This window comes from Astyanax mexicanus, chromosome 1 (genome assembly GCF_023375975.1).
Source record: "Astyanax mexicanus isolate ESR-SI-001 chromosome 1, AstMex3_surface, whole genome shotgun sequence".
NCBI classification, from domain to species: Eukaryota; Metazoa; Chordata; class Actinopteri; order Characiformes; family Acestrorhamphidae; genus Astyanax; species Astyanax mexicanus.
Genome location: NC_064408.1, coordinates 48,060,674 through 48,084,055, shown reverse-complemented (window position 1 = coordinate 48,084,055; position 23,382 = coordinate 48,060,674).

Genomic DNA, 23,382 nt, shown 5'->3' with positions numbered 1-23,382 from the left:
CTGCCGGAAGAAGAATCCTTCCGGAGGGAGGATTTTCTTAGGGGGGCGCTAAGGATCGGTGCAGTGAGCCTCGGGTCGAGCCATGAGTGCCCGAGGCAGAGGACGCGCAGCCCGTGGGACTTCCTGGGATGTGCTCCCAGTAGCTCCGAGGAGGAGGAGGAGCTCTACCCCGCACCAGCCCGTACTCCGTGGCCGTATTCCCTGGCGGCTGAGAAGCCACGCTCTGTGACTCCCGTGGCTCATCCGCGCTCCGAGAATCCCGCGACCAAGACGCCACGCTCCGTGAAGCCAGCGGATGGGACGCCACGCTCCGAGACTCCCGTGGCTCATCCGCGCTCCGAGAATTCCGCGGTCGAGACGCCGCGCTCCGAGAAGCTTGCGGCTGAGGCTCCGCGCTCCGAGACCCCCGCGGCTAATCCGCGCTCCGAGAAGCTCGCGGCTGAGGCTCCGCGCTCCGAAAAAGCGCCGGCGGCAGCGCCGCTCTCTGAAGCTCCGGCTAAGCTAGCTAGCCTGCTAGCTCCACCGCGCTCTCAAGCCCCACCTGCTTCCAGCTCTCAAGCCCCACCTGCTTCCAGCTCTCCAGCCCGGCCGGATTCCAGGTCTACGACTCCTGCTCCAGAAGCAAGCTCCGGTCCGGTTTCTACCGCCTCGCCCACTGCTGAATCTGCAGTTCCAGGCCGGATCTTGGCGGCAGCCGCACTCTCAGCTCCCGCTGAATCGGCGTCTTCGCCCTCTGTATCAGCGCTGCCCGCGGCTCCGGCCGTCTCTGACTCTGTGCCCGCTGCCACCCCAGTTCACGTGCCTGGGCTACCCGCCTCTGCTCCTGTGCCTACTCCCAGGTCACGAGCTCCTAGGATCGCCGTGCCTGCTCCAGCCTCCGTGTCTGCAGAAGCTGCTCCAGCCTCCGTGTCTGCAGAAGCTGCTCCAGCCTCCGTGTCTGCAGAAGCTGCTCCAGCCTCCGTGTCGGCAGAAGCTGCTCCAGTCTCCGTGTCGGCAGAAGCTGCTCCAGCCTCCGTGTCGGCAGAAGCTGCTCCAGCCTCCGTGTCTGCAGAAGCTGCTCAAGCTGCACCCGCCGCGCCTGCTCAAGCTGCAACCACCGCGCCTGCTCAAGCTGCAACCGCCGCGCCTGCTCAAGCTGCACCCGCCGCGCCTGCTCAAGCACCAGCAGCTCCAGCTGCCCCTGTTCCCACTCCAAGAACAATGTTTGGCCCTAGGCCCCGTGTCCCTAGGCCAGCTAGACCTCCTGACTTTGCCCCCAGTAATGTGCCCAGGCTAACCCCACAGACTTTTGCTGGTCCTGGGCACCCTCTTGTGTTTTTTGTGCCCCTGTCTCTCCCTGTCATGGTTCCCGTGTCTTTCCATGTTCCAGTTCCTGTCCCCAGTGGTTTTTCTGTTCCTGTCCCTGTTACTGTGTTCATGTCAGTCCCTGTTAATGTCCTCGTCCCTGTTCCCATGTCCAGTCCCGTCCAGTCTCCTGCCCCGTTTCATGTCCAGTCTCCGTCTCCTGTTCAGTCTCCGTCCACCGTCCAGTTCCCTGTCCAGCCTCCATCCCCTGTTCTGTCTCCGTCCAACATCAAGTTCCCGTTCATGTACACTGTCCAATCCCCTGTCCAGTCTCTGTTCGTGTCCAGTCCCCAGTCCAATGTCCAGTCCACAGCTCCATCCCCAGCTCAGTCCACTGTCCAGTCTCCTTTCAAGTTTCCTGTCCAGCCCTGTGTCCTGTCCCCGGTCCAGTCCCAGTCTCCATTTGTGTCTAATCTCCAGTCCCGGCTTTTCTCCCCTGTCCAGTCTGCATTTCAGTTTCCAGTCCCATCCTCTGGCCAGTCTCCTCTCTTCTGTGCTCAGTCTTAGTCTTGTTTGGTGTCTTGTTCCTTGTTTTCCACCCTCTCCTGACCAGCTCCTGGGGTTTTGTTTTTTCGCGCCCCGGGAGTTGCGCGTTAAGGGGAGGTTTCTGTCACATCTTTTGCCTGTTTTCTGTCTTTTCTCATGTCTGTTATTCTCACGTGTCCCGGCTTCTCTGTGTTTCTTCCCTGGTGTTTTTCCACTCACCTGTGTCCATGTGTAGCTCCGCCCCTCGTTAGTCAGTCCCCAGGTGTTACCTGTTCTCTTTCCCGCCTTGTGTGTGTATTTAAGCGTCTCTGTCAGTAGTGTTTTTGTCGGTTCTTGTGCGTTTTCACGTCTGTCACGGCTGTGTTAATCCCGTCTGTTAGTTGGTCTCCATGTGTCTGAGTTTCTGTTTGGTTTATGTTTTGTTTTCTGTTTTTCAATAAATATTACTTGCATTAGCGTCCGCTCTCCTCGTCCCGTCCTTCAACACAGCGTTACAGACTTTTCCTAATTTAATGGGAACAACTAGGCAAACATGTTTTCTGTATCCTGAACACATTTTGTACGCATCAGTTTTCTTTGGGGTAAATCTGACAAACATCAGAAACACTTGGTTTTAGATCACAATTCACAGTTCTGGTGGAAACAGGAGAGTTGAGGTGCACATTGAATTCTGCTGTGATTTGGGCAGCCGTGGTTTTATGTTTTTTGTATACAATACGGATTTACCCTGGATACTGTGGCTCTTGATACATCACAAACACTTGGTCACAGGTGCGGCAGCAAGACGTGCACCAACAATTTGTTTTCTTTTGAACTCCGGTATGTCACCCATAATGTTGTGTGCATTGCAATATTTTACGCAAAACTGTGCTCTTACCCTGCTAATTGAACCTTCACACTCTGCTCTTACTGGTGCAATGTGCAAGATTGGCCAACAGGCTGCTACAATTTAGCCATTGGCATTTGGCTTTAAAGTACAGCTTGGCTTGACCCGCCATCTTTCAAGACACATGGAAGACAAGCATCTGGACTGTCTCTCTTCTAAAGCCCAGGTGGTGAAATATTTTTCCCAGAGATGAGTTCTTATCAAGGCTTATTGCAATTACCTGCTAATTAACTGCAGACTGCCAGTTACTACTTTAAACTTGATATTGGAAATCCCTCTTGGCTCATCTTTGAATGTGATTTAATATTATTATGGTTAAACATTGTGAAGGAACTGTATTGTTTTATATTTATATTCTTCTACCTCTTCTTCATTTTCCAACTCCAGATTGATTGGTATGGTTGTGTTAGATGACAACTTGGATGTTTTTGTATAAATGTAGCTAAACTCTATTTGTTTTCCTCCACTATCAACTGTACTTCTGCTCGACTGATACACATCATTTTGAATATACAATTCTGAGTAGACCCTCAAGAACAAATTTAGATTTATTTATCTCTTGTTTTATTTTCATCTCTCGTTCCTTCCATTCACTCTCGTTCTTTTCCGTCCACAGCCAAGGCCTAGAGTTTTATTTGCCCAACAGTCACCAAACTGCTTGTGCTCCCATGCATGTTCTAACGCAAAATCAAACAAGCACTGGATTTCACTCTACACATATTTCTTCCGTGAAAACTGTTTATTTGGATGGTGATTTTGTTTATTTACAGTAAGCTAAGATGTCCAGATTTCCCCTAAGGCTGGGTGCAGCAGCAATAGCATTAGCGGCTAACCGCTAGCGGGAACACACTGAGGAACCCTGAGTGTTTCAGTGTGCCAGGGCGATACTAGCAAGTGGTTCGCCCTGGCACTAGCTTGTTTTAGCACGATAAATGTGCAGCCTATAGTCTGATATACTCGCTTCTGGACGGTGAAAGAACTAGCGATTACAGCGGTTAGCAGCTACTGCTAATACTGCTCCAATCTCAGTGCCTGAGAAACTGAAGCTCTTGTATAACGCTCTGTTCAGCGGATTGGCTTTACTGCTTCTTAATACATGACTTAATTCTCCAAACTGCCTGTGCTCCTTTAGGGCAAGTTCCTATCCACGTACACTTGTTGTTTGTTGTTTTTGTTCTCCCTCATTCCACCTACTTAGCTGTGCAATCAATCTTTCCCTCAGGAACTGCACTTCTAGTTATTATTATTATTATTATTATTATTATTATTATTACCACCTTTATTTTACAAGGAAATCTCATTAAGATCAGATATCTTATATAAAAGAGACCTGGAGATCAGGCGTCTGTACTTTCAGTTGTGTCATGGTGTTGTCAAAACTTTATGGTTTCCTTCCAACATAATGACAATGGTCAAAACCTACAGCTTTTCAATCTTAAAACTTGCCTGAGCATTCTTGGAATAATCCAGTTTAAATAACATCTTGTTGTCCACTCTTGGCTGCTCCAACAGCTTTAAGATAAACCCATCAGTTACTTATGTAAATTCATCATATCCTTCTCCACGATCATTCAACCATTTTCTAGACTCTTTAGAATAGGAATGAGTGGATGGAATCATGTTTTCTGGCCTGTTTTCTGGCTTTACACCATCTGTCAGATAGCTTGTTGCTCTGTTGCTCTGCAGTTTTTACACATGTGGCCTGAACCAATTGTTCATTCTTTGTATCTGCCCAGCAGGAGACCTCCCAATACAGCAACAGTATCATGATAACAGCCTTTAGCAGATCATCTGAGTCATCCCAGCTGACTAAACTCCATCCAACAAAACAATCTCCAAGGCCTGAACAAATGGTCATCTTGACACAGTCAAAACAACAGAGAAATCCAATGTCCCAGCACTGATCCTAGCAAGCCAGAGGCAACTGTGTGAGGAAACAGTCCTAAGGTGTTAATAAAGAGAAAGTTTGAGAGGAAGTAGGCTCAATAGGAGGAAGCCATGCTTTTTGGGGCAACTCCACGAAAAGTAGAGAAATGAAGACTACATATTGTGTCACATATAATAATATAAAAGCACAATATATAGATTGGGAAAAAGCACAGTATTCAGATTGGGAATTAAGATAATTGTCTGTGAAGTTGCTTTTCTAATGACTTAAATGTGTAATAAATAAGGATGGCCCATAAAAAAAAAACCTTATAAATGAATTATAATGCTTTACAAACCATTAATAACCAATTAAAACATACATGTTATATCAATATCTGTCACATTCAGACAGCTTTCAGGTAGCATGCTGAAAATGTCATGGTTAGTAATATATAATGTCAGTTTAGTCATTTAATATGTGAACGTATATATGCGAATCATATTATAATGACTAATTAAATCATTAATCTGGGTAGTTTATTGATTAAATGCATGATGTTAAATGCTGGCTGATTTCTGTGTTGATTTTAAACTTAGTATATCATTCATTCAACAATGTTTTTTTTTTATAACTTTAAGGTTTTTAAAAATAATAATAATAAATTAATTAATAATAATAATAATAATAATAATAATAATAATAATAACAATAATAATCATAAAAAACTGTATATACATTATGTCTGCGTGTCATTTGGTAAAAGTAGATATAATAAATTGAATAAAAACAAATTAAAGTAAGTTAAAAAGGCAATTATTATTTGGTAGATGTTAGATTTAAGGAGTTATGAGATTAGCTCTTAATTTCTTAATAATAGAAATATATTAAATGAATCCCAAAGGCTTTTTTTTTATTTAATTGTATATGTGAGCCTTTCAATCGATAAGCAAGAAGAAAGCTCATTAATCCACATATTTAAAGAAGGACAGTTAACTATTTTCCAATGTCTGGTAAGGAGACGTTTTACAGAGGTTCGAGGATGCAGATTTTTTTCAAACATTCTTGTATGTTTGCATTTGCACATATAGTGAAACAGGGTATATTAAAGTGTTTAGAATTAAATTAATAACTATTTATAAACTCCTGTATAACCATTTATTAACCCTTTATGAGGGTAGTCTTATTTTAACATGGTGCCAGCATAAACACAGTCCCTATTGCATCTGTCAGTAGCTTAGCTCAAGAGTATCTTCACACTCTAGCACTCTTGTATGTCAATCTGGATAAGAATATGTGCTGTCTGAAACACTGTGTGAATGTACATATGCTATGTATACAGTATGTACAAGAAATCTACAGTGTTCATCCGTTTTCCAGCACATTTTTATGGGCTGAAAAAAAAAACACAACCCTTGTGTGAGTTCATAGGTCAGTACATCCTCCTATCCTCCTATAAGATTTTACAGCGCATTATGAATTAATGTCTTTTTTTCTGGTTTATTTTCTGGAAAACTGTTTATTTTAATGAGTAAAGCACTTCTGTTTATTTACAGTAAGCTTATATTTCCAGATTTCCACCAAGGTTGGGTACAGCAGCATTAGCATTAGCATTAGTGGCTAACTGTTAGTAAATGCTATCCAATAGCACTACACTGAGGGACCTCGTCTAATGTGGGCAACGTCTAATGCTAATACTGCTCCAGTCTTTGTGCTTGAGAACTTCACTTAAACTCCTGTATAATGCTGTACTTCAACAGAGTAGCTTCACTGCTCCTTAATACCTGACTATACTGGTGTGTCTTATAATTCATGTATAAGACACACCAGATTATAAAGTGCACTGACAATTTTTGTGAAAATTAAAGTGTTTTAAGTGCACTATAAGTCAAGCACCATTTATGCAATCTGTGTAAATCTTACTGTACAGTCACATAAAAGGAAGGTGGGGATGTGGCCAACAGAGAACAGGGACTTTTCTTTTTTTTAAGGTTCAACTGCAAGGCTGAACAGTCCATTACATCACAGGAAATCCCACCAAGGGATAATTTAGCATGGGCAATTCACCTACAGAGACACTGAGAGAACACACCAAACTCACAACAATCAACCAGACATTGACAAGATTGTACAAGAGACCCAGACTTGAGTGCACTAAAGGTGTCTGTGTTGTGGCCCAAACTTGTGCCTTAAAGACATTTTTTCCCTACATTACTTTTATACTTTAGGTCAAATACTTTTACACTTTTACTTGAGTAAAAAGCTTGAGTTGATATTTTAACTTCTACAGAAGTATTTTAAATACTAGTATCCATACTTCTACCTGAGTAATTATTCTGAATGCCTTTGACACATTTGATAATATGACCAAAACCCATAAAAAAATAAAAATAAACTCTTGAAAGTGGGTGTGGAAAAATAAGTAGAAGTTTCAGAAAGACATTTCTGGTGACCCCCCTCTTCTTAAAAAGCTCAGAGCCGCCCCTGGGCAAACCCTGAGTGTTCGAACACCCTTGAGCTCAGAGGGACTTAGAGATGAGGGATATATATATATATATATATATATATATATATATAGAGAGAGAGAGAGAGAGAGAGAGAGAGAGGGAGAGGGCAGATCTAATAGAGCTACAGAGAGAGTAGGAGTGGTGTGATGTGGAGGAGAAAGTTGTACCCTTCAAGCAAGCTGTAATTAGTCATCTATGACATGGCTGCTGGAGGATATTTAGCCACTCCAGGGCCTGTTTGGGAAAATTGTTAAAAGCTTCACAAATATATGCAAATTAGGTGTGACATTACTCGCTTAAAGACAAGCGCAACCCCGAAATTCTCTACTTTCTCTTTTTTTTTTAAACATAGACCTGAAGTCACTTGGGAAAGTTAACTTTGGCAACTCCGTGCACGGTCAGGAGATACTCAGGAGCTGAACGCTCCATAAGAACATAAAGTGGACAAAGGTCTGCTGACTAGGGAGAGAGCGGTAGGCCGGACAGTGGTGAACAAGGGGAAGTCGTGATGAATCGAAGGTCGTGGAGCTTTATTAGGACCTGGAGAGTTAATAATGCATCATGGTGTGGGGAGGCTGATTGATTGTGGTGAGAGTCAGGGATAGGCTCACTTCCTCTCCGGGCCTGGCCTGAGGGGGGGCTGTTCAGCACAAACACCTGCAGCCCTAACCTCCCTGCTGCTCACGCTGCATAATACAGACATCATTTTAGAGAGGGAACATCGCTGGGCCAGCTCCAAAAGCCCAGGAAGGACAAGTGTGTGTATGTGTGTTTGTTTTAATATATGTTCAACTCAGAAAGTGTCCTGACGTTACGGGAAAAAGACAGAGGAAAAGTTTTCTGTTAACGTTTGTAAGTTTTGAAAAGACTTGCATTCGAATGTTGCATTCGAGGTTAGAAAAAAAGTGTTGACTTAATAAATAAAATATGAAATAGATTGATTAAGTGTAGCATAAGGCTGAGCTGAAATGTTAGGACCTAAAGTGCTAAAATGATCTTTTTTTTTTTTACTAATATCAGTATTACTACTACTTATAGGTACAGTATTTGTGCATATTTTAGGTAGCACATATTGAGCATAATAATCAGATCTTTTGGCCCTTATTTTTTAAATCTTTTTATTTTCACTTATTTTCACTTATTATTTAATTGTTTAAATAATTGTTTAATTGTTTAAAAGTTTTATGGAGACAATATGAGAAATATATTAAGTAAAACTAAGGTTATTAATTGCCAAACATGCAGCAAGTGTCTTCAGCCCCTTGAAAATAAAACAGTATTAAGGTCTTGATGTCACTGATGTTAAAGGTTACTTTCTTAATGTCTTAATAACTAATGGATTAATTACGTATAGATTAGCAAAAAAAAATCAACTCATTATGAAAATGAATGATATTTTGTTTGTTTTTTATGCATTTGACCTTTTAAAAAGGATCATTCAACTTAAAACTAATGTCCGCTGATGGCCCTCTTTGGTGAGAATGGGAATTGCACAGAGCGTGCGGAAGAATTATTTTGAACTGGGTGGATGTGATGTGGACTCCTTTCAGAGTAGATGAATCTGATTCCAGGTTATGTTCAGTCAGAGAGAGAGAGAGAGAGAGAGAGCGCGCTCAGTCAGAAACTTCTCTCTTCCTTTCTTTGTTTTTACTATGAGTGAATGAGCTACTGAGCTCTAAGTTTCCCCTTCTGAAGTCTCCATTGCTCCACCATCCGCTCGCATTCAGTAAAACTGAGCTGGATCCTCTTTTAGAGGCTGTACATGTGTACACATGATGTAAGTATGTAAAGACACGTGGTATGGCCAGAAGAACTCCCGTGAAAAGCAACCTGACACCCCAGTTTTAGAATAAATATATATTAGGATTAGCAGGTATGGTCGTTCCAGCAGACTGATACCATTAAACACATTATTTTGTGTATTTTCCACTCAGAAATGCTTCTGCTTTCAGTTAAGAAACTAAATAATACGGACTGCTTTACCACGCAGAAATGGCAAAAAAAAAAATAAAACATTCTCCATAAAAGAAAACTGCATGAAACGGACAAAACGTTCTTTAAAGTGAAGTTTAACATTCTGCTATATCTTTATTAATTTGTTCTTTTAGAATAAAACATGTACTGTTACACAGGGTTTGTTTGTTGGTTGGTTTTAAACAATTATTTTGTGGTCACAAAAGACCATTTATATATTATATTGATAGTGACCTATTATTACATATATATTTGTTGGTAGATTGGAAGGAACATGACCTAAGATATAAAAACCGTATTGTATTGTTTTGTATATTTGTGATTGTGTGTGTTTGTGTGTATGTGTGTGTGTTTGTGTGGGCATTCAAACGGCAGTGCGCTTATGTGTGTTCAGTATCCATCTGTTCTGAGCTCCAGAGAGAAGAGCAGTGTGGTACTCTAGGCTAAACTCATGCACTGGTGAAATATATACAGTGCATGCACACACAGCAGCCTGTAGCAGGGCTACAGAGAGTCTGCATTAATGCTGGAGTTTACCTCAAAAAGCAGTCCCCAGTTACTGGAAGTAGTCCTGCGGGGAGAACTTATTCACATGTAACTCACACTGCCTGCTTATAATAAAATAAAATAAAATAAATTAAAATAGTGTTTATTTACACACACCAGCACCACATGGTTCATCTGAAGATCCAGCACAGCAGCTAGACTAGGATCAATGTATATGTTTATTAATAAAACAACACAAAGTTAGCTATGTACAACATAATCCTTTAAGTAAATAAGTTTCCTTTTAATTGCAGTGATAAGTTCCTCCTCATCAAGCTGACTCTCTGTATTGAGAGTATATGTGTCACTACGAGTTATTAATTTTTTTTTTTTACCTTTTTTTACACGCTTTAACTGGAACAGAAATGACAAAATCCACACTGATGATATTCAGCATCGTAAAGAAAAGTGTGTTTTATAGTTAACACCCTCTCACACCCTCTTAGCTGAACTGATAGTTGCCCGATTAGTTATTGGAAACTGATATCAAGTGTAGTATGTCAAATTTCTAAATGAGCAATACAATTACGAGGGTAAAGATGCAGAAAAAAAATTGCAATATCTACAAAAATGCTATTTATTTTTAATGTAACAACAAACTAACTTTCTAAGAGAAAAAAAAAGTATATATACTTTTAGGTAGTACATATATACACTATCCCTTACACACCTGTATATGGACTACAGGTGTAGGTGATAAAAAATTCTTTCTTTTTTTCTGCAGTAAAATAACATTAACATTCTGAAAATTCGCGGGCTTTAAAGTCTCCTACAGATTTTAGATTTTCAGATATCCTACTGATTTGTGGTCAGGAAAATATTGATATATATATATATATATATATGTATTTTTTTGTTTTTTTTTAAATATTTTCTATTACAATTAGAATTATGCTTTTTAGTAAAGTTCCTTATCTTTCTAGGAAATGCTCGAATAGAAATCCACAGGATTTAGTGGTGTAATGTCAGGCAGAATATTGAAAAAAATCCTGGCCTGTTAAGGGATTTAACAAACCATAACATGACATATAACTAATGGGACAGTACCTACACATTTACCTCATTACAAAGACAAGGACAGGCTATAACTTTTATGGTGGGTTTATCTTTACAGAGAGAGACGGAATATCAACAAAATAATTGGGAAAAAAAAGTGAAAATGTGACTTAGTATTTGCACTGCAAAAAAAAAAAAAGAAAAAAATATATATATATAGGGTAGGGAGACAAACAAAACACAATAGTTATTTTCCCAATCACCACTTAACCATTATGAGGAAGTACTCCATAGCACACATTAGAAGTTGCCCATAGAGCTAAAATGGTGACATTGTATTTAAACACAGTACAGTAAATCTTTTCCCTGCAGAAGCAATCGTGAAGGCTCTGTGACAGTGGAGGAACGAGGGAGGGAAAATAAAGAGAAAGTAGAGAGAGAGAGGAGGGGGGAGCATGAACTGGGTCATTGAGAACGACGTGCACAGATGTTCACGAGCCAGTGTCACAGGAAGCTGATATAATGGGTTACCATCAATGAACACTTCACCACAGTGGATCCCTTTTAAATCACTCTCTCTCTCTCTCTCTCTCTCTCTCTCTCATTCTTTCCTTCCCTCTGAGCAGCCAGCACTTCTCCAGGCTCCATCACTCATCCACATCCTAGCAGGGAGACCCCAAAAAAGGAGCAACAGGAATGTATTTGCCAGCTGACGGGCACACAGCCATTTTTATATATGGGTCTTGTAATATGAATTTAGCCATCAGTGGACCTTCCAGTGAGGAGCCAGTGGAACATATAAGTGGTCTCCACAAAAGCGAGACCACTAAGGGTCTGATTCAGTCATTATCATGGTTTAATCATTAATCAATACCTGTCATTGTATTTTTCATATATAGGGAGATTGAAGATAAATTTTAGTTTTTTATAATGCTTTACTGTGGTATTTTATTTACTATAAACCACACCAAAACCCTTTAATTTTCCCATAAATATTCAGTGCGTCTTATAATCCAGTGCACCTTATGTATGAATTATACCGGTCAGATTGTAAGGAGCAGTAAAGCTACTCCGCAAATTAACCGCTAACTGGGTCTGGGTAACACTGCTAACCAGAGCTGGGAATCACTGTGACCGTGGCTGGGTAACGCTGCTAGGCTGGGTAGTGCTGTCAACCGCAGCTGGCTATGCTAGTTACTGAGGCTGGCTAAATCTAGATAAATCTGTGTAGATTAACATCCAGCACTCGTTTGCTTTAAAATAAAATGTTTTTTTTTTTTTTTAAGAATTACAGTTTTGTTTACTTAAGCGCTTCCCACAACTTCCCTATTAAAAGGGAAACATGGCGGCACCCTTGCTCACTTCAATGTAGGGACCCTTACTGCTGTTGCTTAATGCGCTTTATAATCCGGTTTGCATTGTGTATAAAATAGATAAAAAAATATATAAATTTTTTGATAGTGTGCCTTATAACAAGATACACCATATAGTCCAAAAAATACGGTACATTTAGAGTAACCCACACTTACATGCACTGATACTGTATAAATATTACCATCACTGAACCAACAAGTTTAAACAGCTATATGTAAGTACATGGCAACATGTGACCTTTTCTTTTCTCCCCTGTGGCTTCACAGCATCATTAACAAATAGGTCAAAATAAAGTAACAGATTGAGTGATTCATTTATTGAGTGTTCTATGCTGTTCGTTGATGAATAAACAAATACAATGTCTTGCGAAAGTATTCATACCACTTAAACTAAAAGGGCATGTAAAGCATTATCTTTGAACCAGTCTCCAGTCTCGGGTGGGTTTCACAAAAGCTTTACAAAGCTAAGAACTTTGTAAACTCATAGTTAATGCAGATCATAAATTAAAGAGTGTTTCCCAAACTCTTACGTAACTAAAGTACTATGTAAACTTGCACATTAAAGAGTAACCCAACCTATTATATATTATATTATATTATATTATATTACTATAAACACTCCCAGTGTCTGTAATCTCACCTACTGTGGCCTTTTTTTGGGGCAACTCTGGGTATACATCGTCGCTGTCCAATGAAAAACAAGTATCTCCATTTTGCCAAAACATTCCTAAAGAATGACCAAAAAAAAAAATCTCAAAATGACCGGAAATAAACTTTTTTTTTTACATTGACTTCCATTAAAAGTGTAGAAATGTTTTTTTTTTCTTTTTCCTTGCTGTTTTTGAGATACTTTTTTTTTTTACATTGGACAGCGACAACATACACAGTACCAGTCAAAAGTTTGGACACCCTTTCTCATGCAAGGTTTTTCTTTTTTTGTTTTTTATTAACTTTTTTTACAATGTATATTATTATTAAAAAGTGTTTGTCCTCCACAACCCTATGATCTTCAAAAAAAAAAGAAAAAGCAGCAACTATTTTTCAGCACCTCCAGGAACTCCTTCAAGACGCTGAGAATACTATTCCAAAGGGACTGAGATTTGTTTGGCATGTGTTTTTGTATAGCTTTAATATATTGGTTTAATCTCTGGGTCCCTATATCAGCCACAGAGCTTTGATAGCTCAAATCAGAAATCTCACCGTGCAAAAAAAAAAAAAAAACCTCACCTTGTTTATTTATATATTTATTCAGCAGCCTTCCCCTTCAGTTATCTAATATATTGTTGTTATCCTGCTGTATCATGGTTATTTTTCTTATTATACACTTTTGGTTGGTTGTCTAAGCTGTATTTTAGAGGTGGGTAGTACAGACACAGAAAGTTCAAATCCAGTGTATAGCTGAGCTGCAGCAGAGCCACCAAGGCAGTTGGAATGCTTTTTTTCTGGACCTCATCATATGAAAAAATGTATTGCCTTGCAATTCGAACATTTTACTTGCTAAGAATTTGTTTTTTGCAGTGTGATGGAGAAACCCTTGTTGGTAAACACAGACCTCACATATTTTTTGTAGTTGGTTTTAAGGATGCCACTTAATAATTTGAAGAAATTTTCTATGGGATTCAGGTCCAGTGGTTGGCTAGGCCACTTAATCATCTTAATCTGCTTCTTCTTAAGTCACTCCTTTGTTGTCTTGGCTGTATGTTTTGGGTCATTGTCATGATGGAAGACCCATTCATGACCCATTATCAGTGTTCTGGCTGAAGCCAGGAGGATCTATGGTACATGGCCTTGTTTAGTGTTTCTCTGGATTACATGCAGCATGTCTCTGCCTTTAAGTTGAGCAATTTTGGTCTTATAAGACCATATCACAATCTCTTAAGCCTTCTCTCAATCATTCAGGTGTTCATTGCCAAACTTCTGATGGACCTGTATATGTGGCCCTTGAGCAGAGGGAGTGTAGGACCTCAATTACAGTAAAGTGAGTTACTATTTTTTTTATTGACTGTGCTCCGAGCTCCCTTGAGATCATTAACAAGCTTCTTCTTCCTTCCTCAAACACATCCATACACCAAGAGGTGAGATCTTGCATGGAGCTCCAGAGTGAGGGCGATGTGTGAGTGCCAAGTGTTATCTTGTATTTTTAAATTATCACACCAACAGAGTTGTTTCTCACTGAGCTTCTTGACAATGGTTTTGTGATCAAATGCCTATTTTACAAATTAATTTATAGCTTTTTTTTATCTTTTTTTCTGGATTTTTTTATATTCTGTCTCACTCTCTGTTAAAGTAATTCATATTCATGTCTTTGTAACGGATAAACATACAAAATCAGCATAGAAAAATTAGCAGAGCACACTGATAGTTCTACTGAGTGAAAGGACATTCCAATCAGCATGCTCTCTGTGTCACACACTCACTATGTTGGTCACTCATTTGCCCTCTTACTCGATTGCTCTCAAAAAGTGTGCAAGCAATCTTGACATGCAAGGTTCCAATTCTAGGATACTGGATATGATTTGCAGAAACCAGGGAGTCTCTATCACTAAGTGGGACAATCCTGCAAGTCGCAGGAGAGGTGGGATGTATGGATTAGTTCTGTAATCTGTGTCATGGAATGTGTTAGCTTTTAGCCTTAGCTTTAGTGGGTGTCAATAAAATTAACCAAGACACAAAGACCATTATATTATAGTTTTGGAATTGGCCTGTTTTCCAGCTCTGCTTTGGTTGTACCAGAGATTCTATTGAGGAAGAACACAAAATTGTTTAAGGTTGACAGAATGTCACTTCCATGTACTGAACGCTCATTATTCATCAATGCCAGTGGAAATACAGTTCTATTCTGGTGTGCCTTTATATGTACTTTATGCGGCTTTCACTGTTGGTCACATAGCAACACAAACATAAGAGTCTCAGGCTATTCAACTGTCAGAGGACCTAAAGGCCATTGCACACTTATTAATTTTAATAGGTGAACACTTTGCCGGAAACATTCAACGTCCACTCACTGTGGTGCTCGCCGACTATGTTACTGTTGAGTTTCTTTTAAAGTCAATAAGATTTTCTCCACTATTTCACTACATTGATCCCAGAGCAAGACCACAAAAAGACAAAGTAGGTGTACAACAGGTGTTCTGAAGGTTTTACAGGAAAACCAAATCAATATTTAATGAATATTTAATTAAAACAGACAAATGTTAATTGATACTCTGGTAACTTTACCTTTTACTGCTCCAGTTTGTAATATAATAGTTAACTTTACTAAATGATTTATGGAGTAAATTGCAAATTTAACTTGGGTTACACTTTATTTGACAGTTCTTTTATTACAGTGTAAGAAACAATACAATTACAATACATTTAGAAAGATTACTTACATGGTTCAAAATAAAACAAAACAAATACATATAAATTGAGGCAAATTTACTTTTCAATCTATTTACATGGTAAATTACACGTTATTTAATAGTTGTTATGTCATTTCTTGCTCCAGGATTTGAACCTAAAACTATTTATAGTCATGTGCCCACAGTAAAATAAATAAATAAATAAATAAATAAATAAAGGATTGATTGATACTAAATGTGTCCAATTTTACAGAAGTCTAAATCCTGGTCTCTATACAACCAAACAGACATTTTCTAAATTTGCCACCCAGTTCCTTCACATTTCTACTGTATTATCAAAAATTAAACATGATTAATAAGGTCTTTATCAAGAAATTAGTGGTGTCATTAGAAAGCACCTTGATTTTCTGCATTTGCAAAATGGTTCACTGTTCTATATATGGAATAATAATTCAGTATAATTGTTTAAATGTTACATAAGGAAAAGTGAGCTCACAGGCACTTAGTGACCAAGCGGGCAAAGCACTGCCACTATGATCAGGAGATCGCCTGTTCGAATCCTGTTCATGTAGCTTGCTTTCGGTTACCAAAGCCCTGAGAGAGCACAATTGGCCTTGCTCTCTCTGAGTGGATAGATGGCGCTTTTTCCCCACATCACTAAAGGGTGATGTCGCTCAGCACAAGGCGTCTGTGAGCTGATGTATCAGAACCGAGTCGCTACGCTTTCCTTCGAGTGTGCTATGATGCTACTCAGTAATTCTGCATCAGCAGCAGTTCAAAAAAAGGAGATGTCTGAATTCACATGTATCAGAGGAGGCATGTGCTAGTCTTCACTCTCCTGGTGTTGGGTCATCACTAGTGATAGGGGGAGTCCTAATGAGTGGGTTGGGTAATTGGCCGTGTAAATTGAGGAGAAAAGGGGAAACAAATTTAAATATAATTGTAAAAAAAAAAAAAAAAATGAGCTCACTAAGAGTAAGTTGTTGTTAAAAAAAATGAACAAAATAAATCTATTTCTAATAATCCTTCTAATGTTAGGTTAGCAGTAACATTTATTGTAAAGCTTGTAACACAGTCTTCCTGGACATTTTTTAAATAAAAAAAAATAATTGCAAAAAATGCTATGCAAGTTTGAATTCCGAGAATAGGTACATTTAATAAGTTAGCAATTTACAATTGACCACAAAATCATAAGTACTGTGTGCTTTAATGCTATATTAATAGTGGCCTCAATAAATTATGCATTTAACTAAAGCTAATAAATTAGCAACTTTGCTAACTTACTACCTACATTTAATTAATACACTCAATTAATACAGTCAATAGCTAGCACTGAACAATTAACATGATATTCACCATGGAGTAATCTAAAGAGCCAGTACTGTGAACGTGATCTACATGAAGAGAGCCCACAGAGGGTCTGACACCTTCATTAGCATGTTTTAATCATTAACACTTGCTAAATCAATAAGGACTCCAATAAATGCTATGCTCATTAAAGCTAATAAATGTGCCTTTTTTTATATATATAAAAAAAGTCTGTTGTGGTTAGCCTGTGCAAACAGTGACTTTTGAGATTAATGTTGTCTCTTATAATTCTTTAAGAGATAGCTAATTCAAATATGCTAATGTAATAACCAAGTTTAGTTAATGCACTCAATTAAACTGTTACTAACTCAATAATATTAATTCAGCCATCAGTAGACGGATCCAAGGAATCAGTGGGGCGTGCATAAGTAGTCCGCATAAGTGAGAGATTACTAAAAATTTGATTCAGGCATTAACATGCTTTAATCATTAGTACTTCCTAAATCAATAGCAACTTTCCTCTATGCTATATTCCACTGCAGCTATTAAATAAGTCATTTTAAACACCTGTTTAAAATCCATTACAGCTTTTAGAATGATTTAAGGAATGCTTAACATAGATTTGTTAAAGTGAGGTAAAGTAATGTACATTTAATGTACATACACTCCACACATATGTTAGCAACCCATTTATATTAATTCAGCTTTCAGTGGAATGATCTATGGTGTAGGTGATATAAAGTATTAATGGCGTGCATAATAGAGACACCCTTATTCAGGCCTTGTTCATAGCTGGTATTACCATTTGTCTCAGGTGATCTAATTGCAAGTGTGCAGAAAGACATATAGCCACTTACACTGGGCACTTGAGAACACTTCAAATCATATTGTGTGACTGGAAGAAGGGGACCACACCTTTAACCCTTTCAGACCCTGCATTCATTACATGTATGTTGTCCATCAGGATAGACCATAAATCAGCAAATTAAAAAGTTTACCAGCCAATTAAAAAGTATTTTTTACTAATTTCATATGGTTTAGAACACATTTTATAATGTTTATTTGACTGTTTTCTACTGTTACTGTTTGTGAAATAAAAAGGTCAATATCAAACATAAAATAAAAATGCTAAACAATGCAATGGGCGTTTAAAAGCAATTCATATTTTATAGAGTTTATATTAAAATATTACATTCATTTGTGTCCATCACAGAAAAAAAAAGTATTCCTATATTCTTAGATTTTCCCATCAGTGGAACATAATTCAGGTCTGCTTGCTGCTTTTTTTTTTTTTGTCACATTACATGTAAGTGTTACATGTAATGTCTAGTTGTTTAGTTTGTCCCTCAAATTCTTTGAGATGCCCCAGAATTGAACAGTAATTCAGTATGTCAAATTCTGCGTTATGTAAAACCGAAAGGCCAATTTTTCTAATAGAATGGAAAGAGTTATTCAAGGATCAAATGGTGACAATTGAAAACCGTTTGATTTGCTAGTTTTATAGGACTCCAATTTCTGCTTTATGCAAAACCAAATGGACAATTTTTTTCTTAAGTTTGACCTCCCAATACTCCAAAATGCTACAGTAATATAATTTAGATATATATTTTTGTGATTAATAGTAAGGAATTTTGGTGCCTTGTGGATTTAATGGTGTCATTTGATAACAGTCTGGTTTGCTGGTTTCATAGGACTCCAAAATCTGGTCTAAAAAGAACCAAATGATCAATTTCCCTGCATTTTCAATTTTCCTATTAGAAGTTATTTTCACAACTTCATTGTTTTCATTTGATAACCATTTGATTTTCTTATGTTAAAGACGTTTGATTCCTGGTCTATATACAACCCAATAGACATATTACTGTAATATTATATCATTTAAAATTAAACATTATTAATATGGAAAGTGTTTATCAAGACATTAGTGGTGTCATTTGATAGCACCTTGGTTTGCAAAAATAGGGTAGATTTGAAAAAATATATAAAGTAGAATTAAGCTGAAAACAGAAGTATTTTCATTTTAGAATTTTCTAAAATTTTACCTGACTTTTAATCTCCTGCAGCTGTGACAGATTAGTGATTGCTTTCACTTGTCCCTGATTGTCTGTGTATGTACTGCATATAAGGCCTGTTTGTTTTACTTGCTCTTTTGCAAGGTATTACCAAAACGTTTTGCTAAGCATTTTTGGATTTACTCTTTGGACTTGACCATTTGCCATAATTTCTGGATTTTTGATTGTTTGTTTTTTTTACTTTTTGGCTGATTTTTAAACTTGTCTCTGGCTGATCCCTTTGTGAATGTTTTTGCTTTGTGTGATTTTGACCTGGCCTGGCTTTTTGACCACTCTTTTGGATTATCTTTCTAATATTAAACCTGTTTGCTGGTTTTACATCTGCGAGCGTCTGGGTTGTCCTGAGAATGTGACATCAAGTTAATGATTTACAAAGCTAGAATAGCAAATTAACCATAAGTGCTTAGAAATTATCACACCTTATTAATGTTCTTTAAACATATTCTTAGTTTTAATATAATTGCCATAATTAGACATTTAATTTGAATTTAGGAGAGTTAATCAGCAATTACTGAGCTTAGATTTACTAGATTTCCTGACCTACTTGATCTTCTTGAGATTGAGAATATATTTTAACACTTTAACAATGTATCATACAGTCATATGAAAAAGTTTGGGCACCCCTATTAATCTTAATTATTTTTAGTTCTAAATATTTGGGTGTTTGCAACAGCCATTTCAGTTTGATATATCTAATAACTGATGGACACAGTAATATTTCAGGATTGAAATGAGGTTTATTGTACAGAAAATGTGCAATATGCATTAAACCAAAATTTGACCGCTGCAAAAGTATGGGCACCCTTATCATTTTATTGATTTGAATACTCCTAACTACTTTTTACTGACTTACTGAAGCACAAAATTGGTTTGGTAACCTCATTGAGCTTTGAACTTCATAGCCAGGTGTATCCAATCATGAGAAAAGGTATTTAAGGTGGCCAATTGCAAGTTGTTCTCTTATTTGAATCTCCTCTGAAGAGTGGCATCATGGGCTCATCAAAACAACTCTCAAATGATCTAAAAACAAAGATTGTTCAACATAGTTGTTCAGGGGAAGGATACAAAAAGTTGTCTCAGAGATTTAACCTGTCAGTTTCCACTGTGAGGAACATAGTAAGGAAATGGAAGACCACAGGGACAGTTCTTGTTAAGCCCAGAAGTGGCAGGCCAAGAAAAATGTCAGAAAGGCAGAGAAGAAGAATGGTGAGAACAGTCAAGTCTTGCTGCAGATGGTGTCACTGTGCATCGGTCAACAATCCAGCGCACTTTGCACAAGGAGAAGCTGTATGGGAGAGTGATGCGAAAGAAGCCATTTCTGCAAGCACGCCACAAACAGAGTCGCCTGAGGTGTGCTTTTGCATATTTGAGAGTTGTTTTGATGAGCCCATGATGCCACTCCTCAGAGGAGATTCAAATAAGAGAACAACTTGCAATTGGCCACCTTAAATACCTTTTCTCATGATTGGATACACCTGGCTATGAAGTTCAAAGCTCAGTGAGGTTAACAAACCAATTTTGTGCTTCAGCAAGTCAGTAAAAAGTAGTTAGGAGTATTCAAATCAATAAAATGATAAGGGTGCCCATACTTTTGCACCGGTCAAATTTTGGTTTAATGCATATTGCACATTTTCTGTACAATAAACCTCATTTCAATCCTGAAATATTACTGTGTCCATCAGTTATTAGATATATCAAACTGAAATGGCTGTTGCAAACACCCAAATATTTAGAACTAAAAATGATTAAGATTAATAGGGGTGCCCAAACCTTTTCATATGACTGTATTATGAAGACAATGACAACGTATATGGTAGGCCTATATAGTCATTGTCCAATGAAAAACACGTATCTCCAAGACAGAAACTTTACAGAAGAGAGAAAAAACCTTCTTATATTTCAATGGAAGTTAAAATATGTAAAACATTCACTTTGGACCCTCTAGCAGTTAGCAGTCATTTTTTGATTATGTTTTGTCGAGTGGCGTTCAGCTGCACAGGAGTAAAAGACGGTCATGTTAACATTCATTATTTGTGAACAAAACATATGATTGTATTCAATGAGCTCCGTTCATTGAACATGTTTATGCACAACAATACTGCTAACAGGTCCCCATTATTTTCCTCTAGCTCTTATTGGCTCTTACACTCTGAAGCATTTTAGTGAAGTATTTCTTTAAAGCTCAGTGTTGCACTTTAATTGCTACTGTCAGGTTGTAGAGTTTCTGAGACCCAGTACTGGAACAGCGGCTGCTTTAATATTATTTCTGGGGACTTAGCAGAAGCTAGTCATGAATAGAGCATTTACCCACAGGGCCCTAAACATATCATGAACAATACAGGGTTGGTCTCTTCAGACCAAAGCTGAGAATACCACACATGTGACATCTATTAAACCTTTGTTGAAACGGTGTGCTGTTGGATGCTTTCACTGCATGAATGAAGCCATTGTGGATCTGTGAGATGTTAAGCAGAGCATACAGTCTGTCATCACGCTCCTAAATCCCGCACAGACATGTACATACATGAGCTACCCCTATCTACACACGACCCGGTGTGTGAAAGCCTTACTGTATAAAAGAAGAAGAAAAAAAACAGCACTACCTGTCATTCAGCTGCAGATTAGCAGCACTGTAATCTGGGGATTACTACAGAATGAGATTATTGCTGCATGATAGACATGAGCCTTGGAATGTAAAGGAATGCCTACTTCACTTTTGATGTCGGTGTCTATAAAGTGTAATTAGATGTCTCGATGTGAGGAGATTAGCAAATGCAATGAGTCTATATGAAAGTGTAACATATAGGAAATGGATTTACTTTGCAATTACTGATATATAAGGAAGAGTATACTTTTAAACATCTATACATGATGATAAACTGACATAAAGGACTCTACTTTAACGATCTATAGGCGACTATCTATTGCATGCCGTGCAGGGATGCAAAAAAGGGTGCAAAAAATATGCCTTGTGCAGCTCGAAATGTGCAAAAAGACATGTACTAATTCTCTTAAATAATCATGGTCAGGGGTCAGCAATTTAAGTTTTCCCAAGCCATTACGTGGTGGGCCACAAAAAAAACTAAATAAATCCTATTATGTAAAATGAAGTGTAATGGGATGAAGTCCTACAGACTAGTAGCTCTCCAGCTCAGAGGGTTGTTGAACCCAATTGCAGAACAGTTGATCTCAAAGCTGGTAAACCCAAAAAACAAAAAGGAAAAAATAAATAAATAAGCACACACAGGATCGAACCCGTGTCCTCAGGGTCATGATCCAATACACTATCGCTGCCTTCCTTATAAGGAGATAAGGAGCCTAAGAATAGGTGGAAAAACGAGAACTGGCAGAAACTAAAGTCACGCCGAGCGCGACAGAGAGAGAGAAAGGGGAGGAGTGTAAACAAAAGCTCACCAGAGAAGCATTTTATTTATTTATTTTTTCATTATTGTTCATTATAGTTAAAACAACCTCACGGGCCAGATGTTTAATGCTTGGGGCCCACATCCAAGCAGGTCAGTTTATTCTGCTGAGAAGCGCAGAAGCATCGTCATGGCCCACCTGCATGGCTAAAATAGGATTCGGCGTCTGGTCTAGGTTTATTTCAGTCAGTGGCACACCTGTATTTTCCGCCGCCCAGATAGCAATACCCCAGAAATTTACTTAAACAGGCACACTTTCAGACCACTATGCCTATCAGTATAGATTCATTTTCAACTCCGATGCTATTTTTTTGGCACGGGTTCAAGAAGTACAAATAGACTATTGATGGGGTGTATAATAGCACCAAGGGTGTACAATATTACCCATAATGTCTTGGTGAGGTGTCTGATCAGCAGTATGGCAATTTAAATGACAATGACATTCCAAACATTACATGAATACTACATGTTTATTTTTGGTGAGGGGATGCTGATCGTCCAAAGGATGTTTTCTCAACCAGTGTTTTTTCCATCTTGAGTGGTGGAGAACACATCAATCTGACATCTCCCTTAGGGTTCAAATTGTACGAGATGTGGTGACTGTGAAGGCCATCATATTGATTTTGCTCATTTTGCATTCCGCATTTGCAAAACAGCTGCATACACCAGATCTATGCACAACTACTGACATTCATGTGACACTTTATTTGATTGATATGTACAATAATGACTCATATTAGCACAATCTGTCTAAAACTACAACATTAATATAAATTGTCCTGTCAATGTTAACATGTTAACACATGTGAATAGTTTAAAATTTACCTCATTAGTTTATTCCAAAGGAAAATTATTTGAGTTATGAAGTTTGGCCCCATCTCTTACCCATAATAATTATTTAATGTTACAGATCCTAGTGATGTATTATCAGTTTTATTTAGCAATGTGAACAATATTTTTTATAATATTTTTTATTAATTTATGATGAAATAAATCTCTCTTTCTCTCTTTTTTTTGCATACATACACACACACACAAATATTAAATATTAAATCACCAAATATTTTATTTTATTTATTTTTTTTATTTAATGATTGACACCATTAACATATAACTCCAATTCCAATGAAGTTGGGACGATGTGTAAAAATGAATAAATAAATAAATAAATACAGAATACAATGAAATTTAATGTTTAAACCGATAAACTTTACTGTTTTTGCAAATATTCACTAATTTTAAATGTGACGCCTGCAA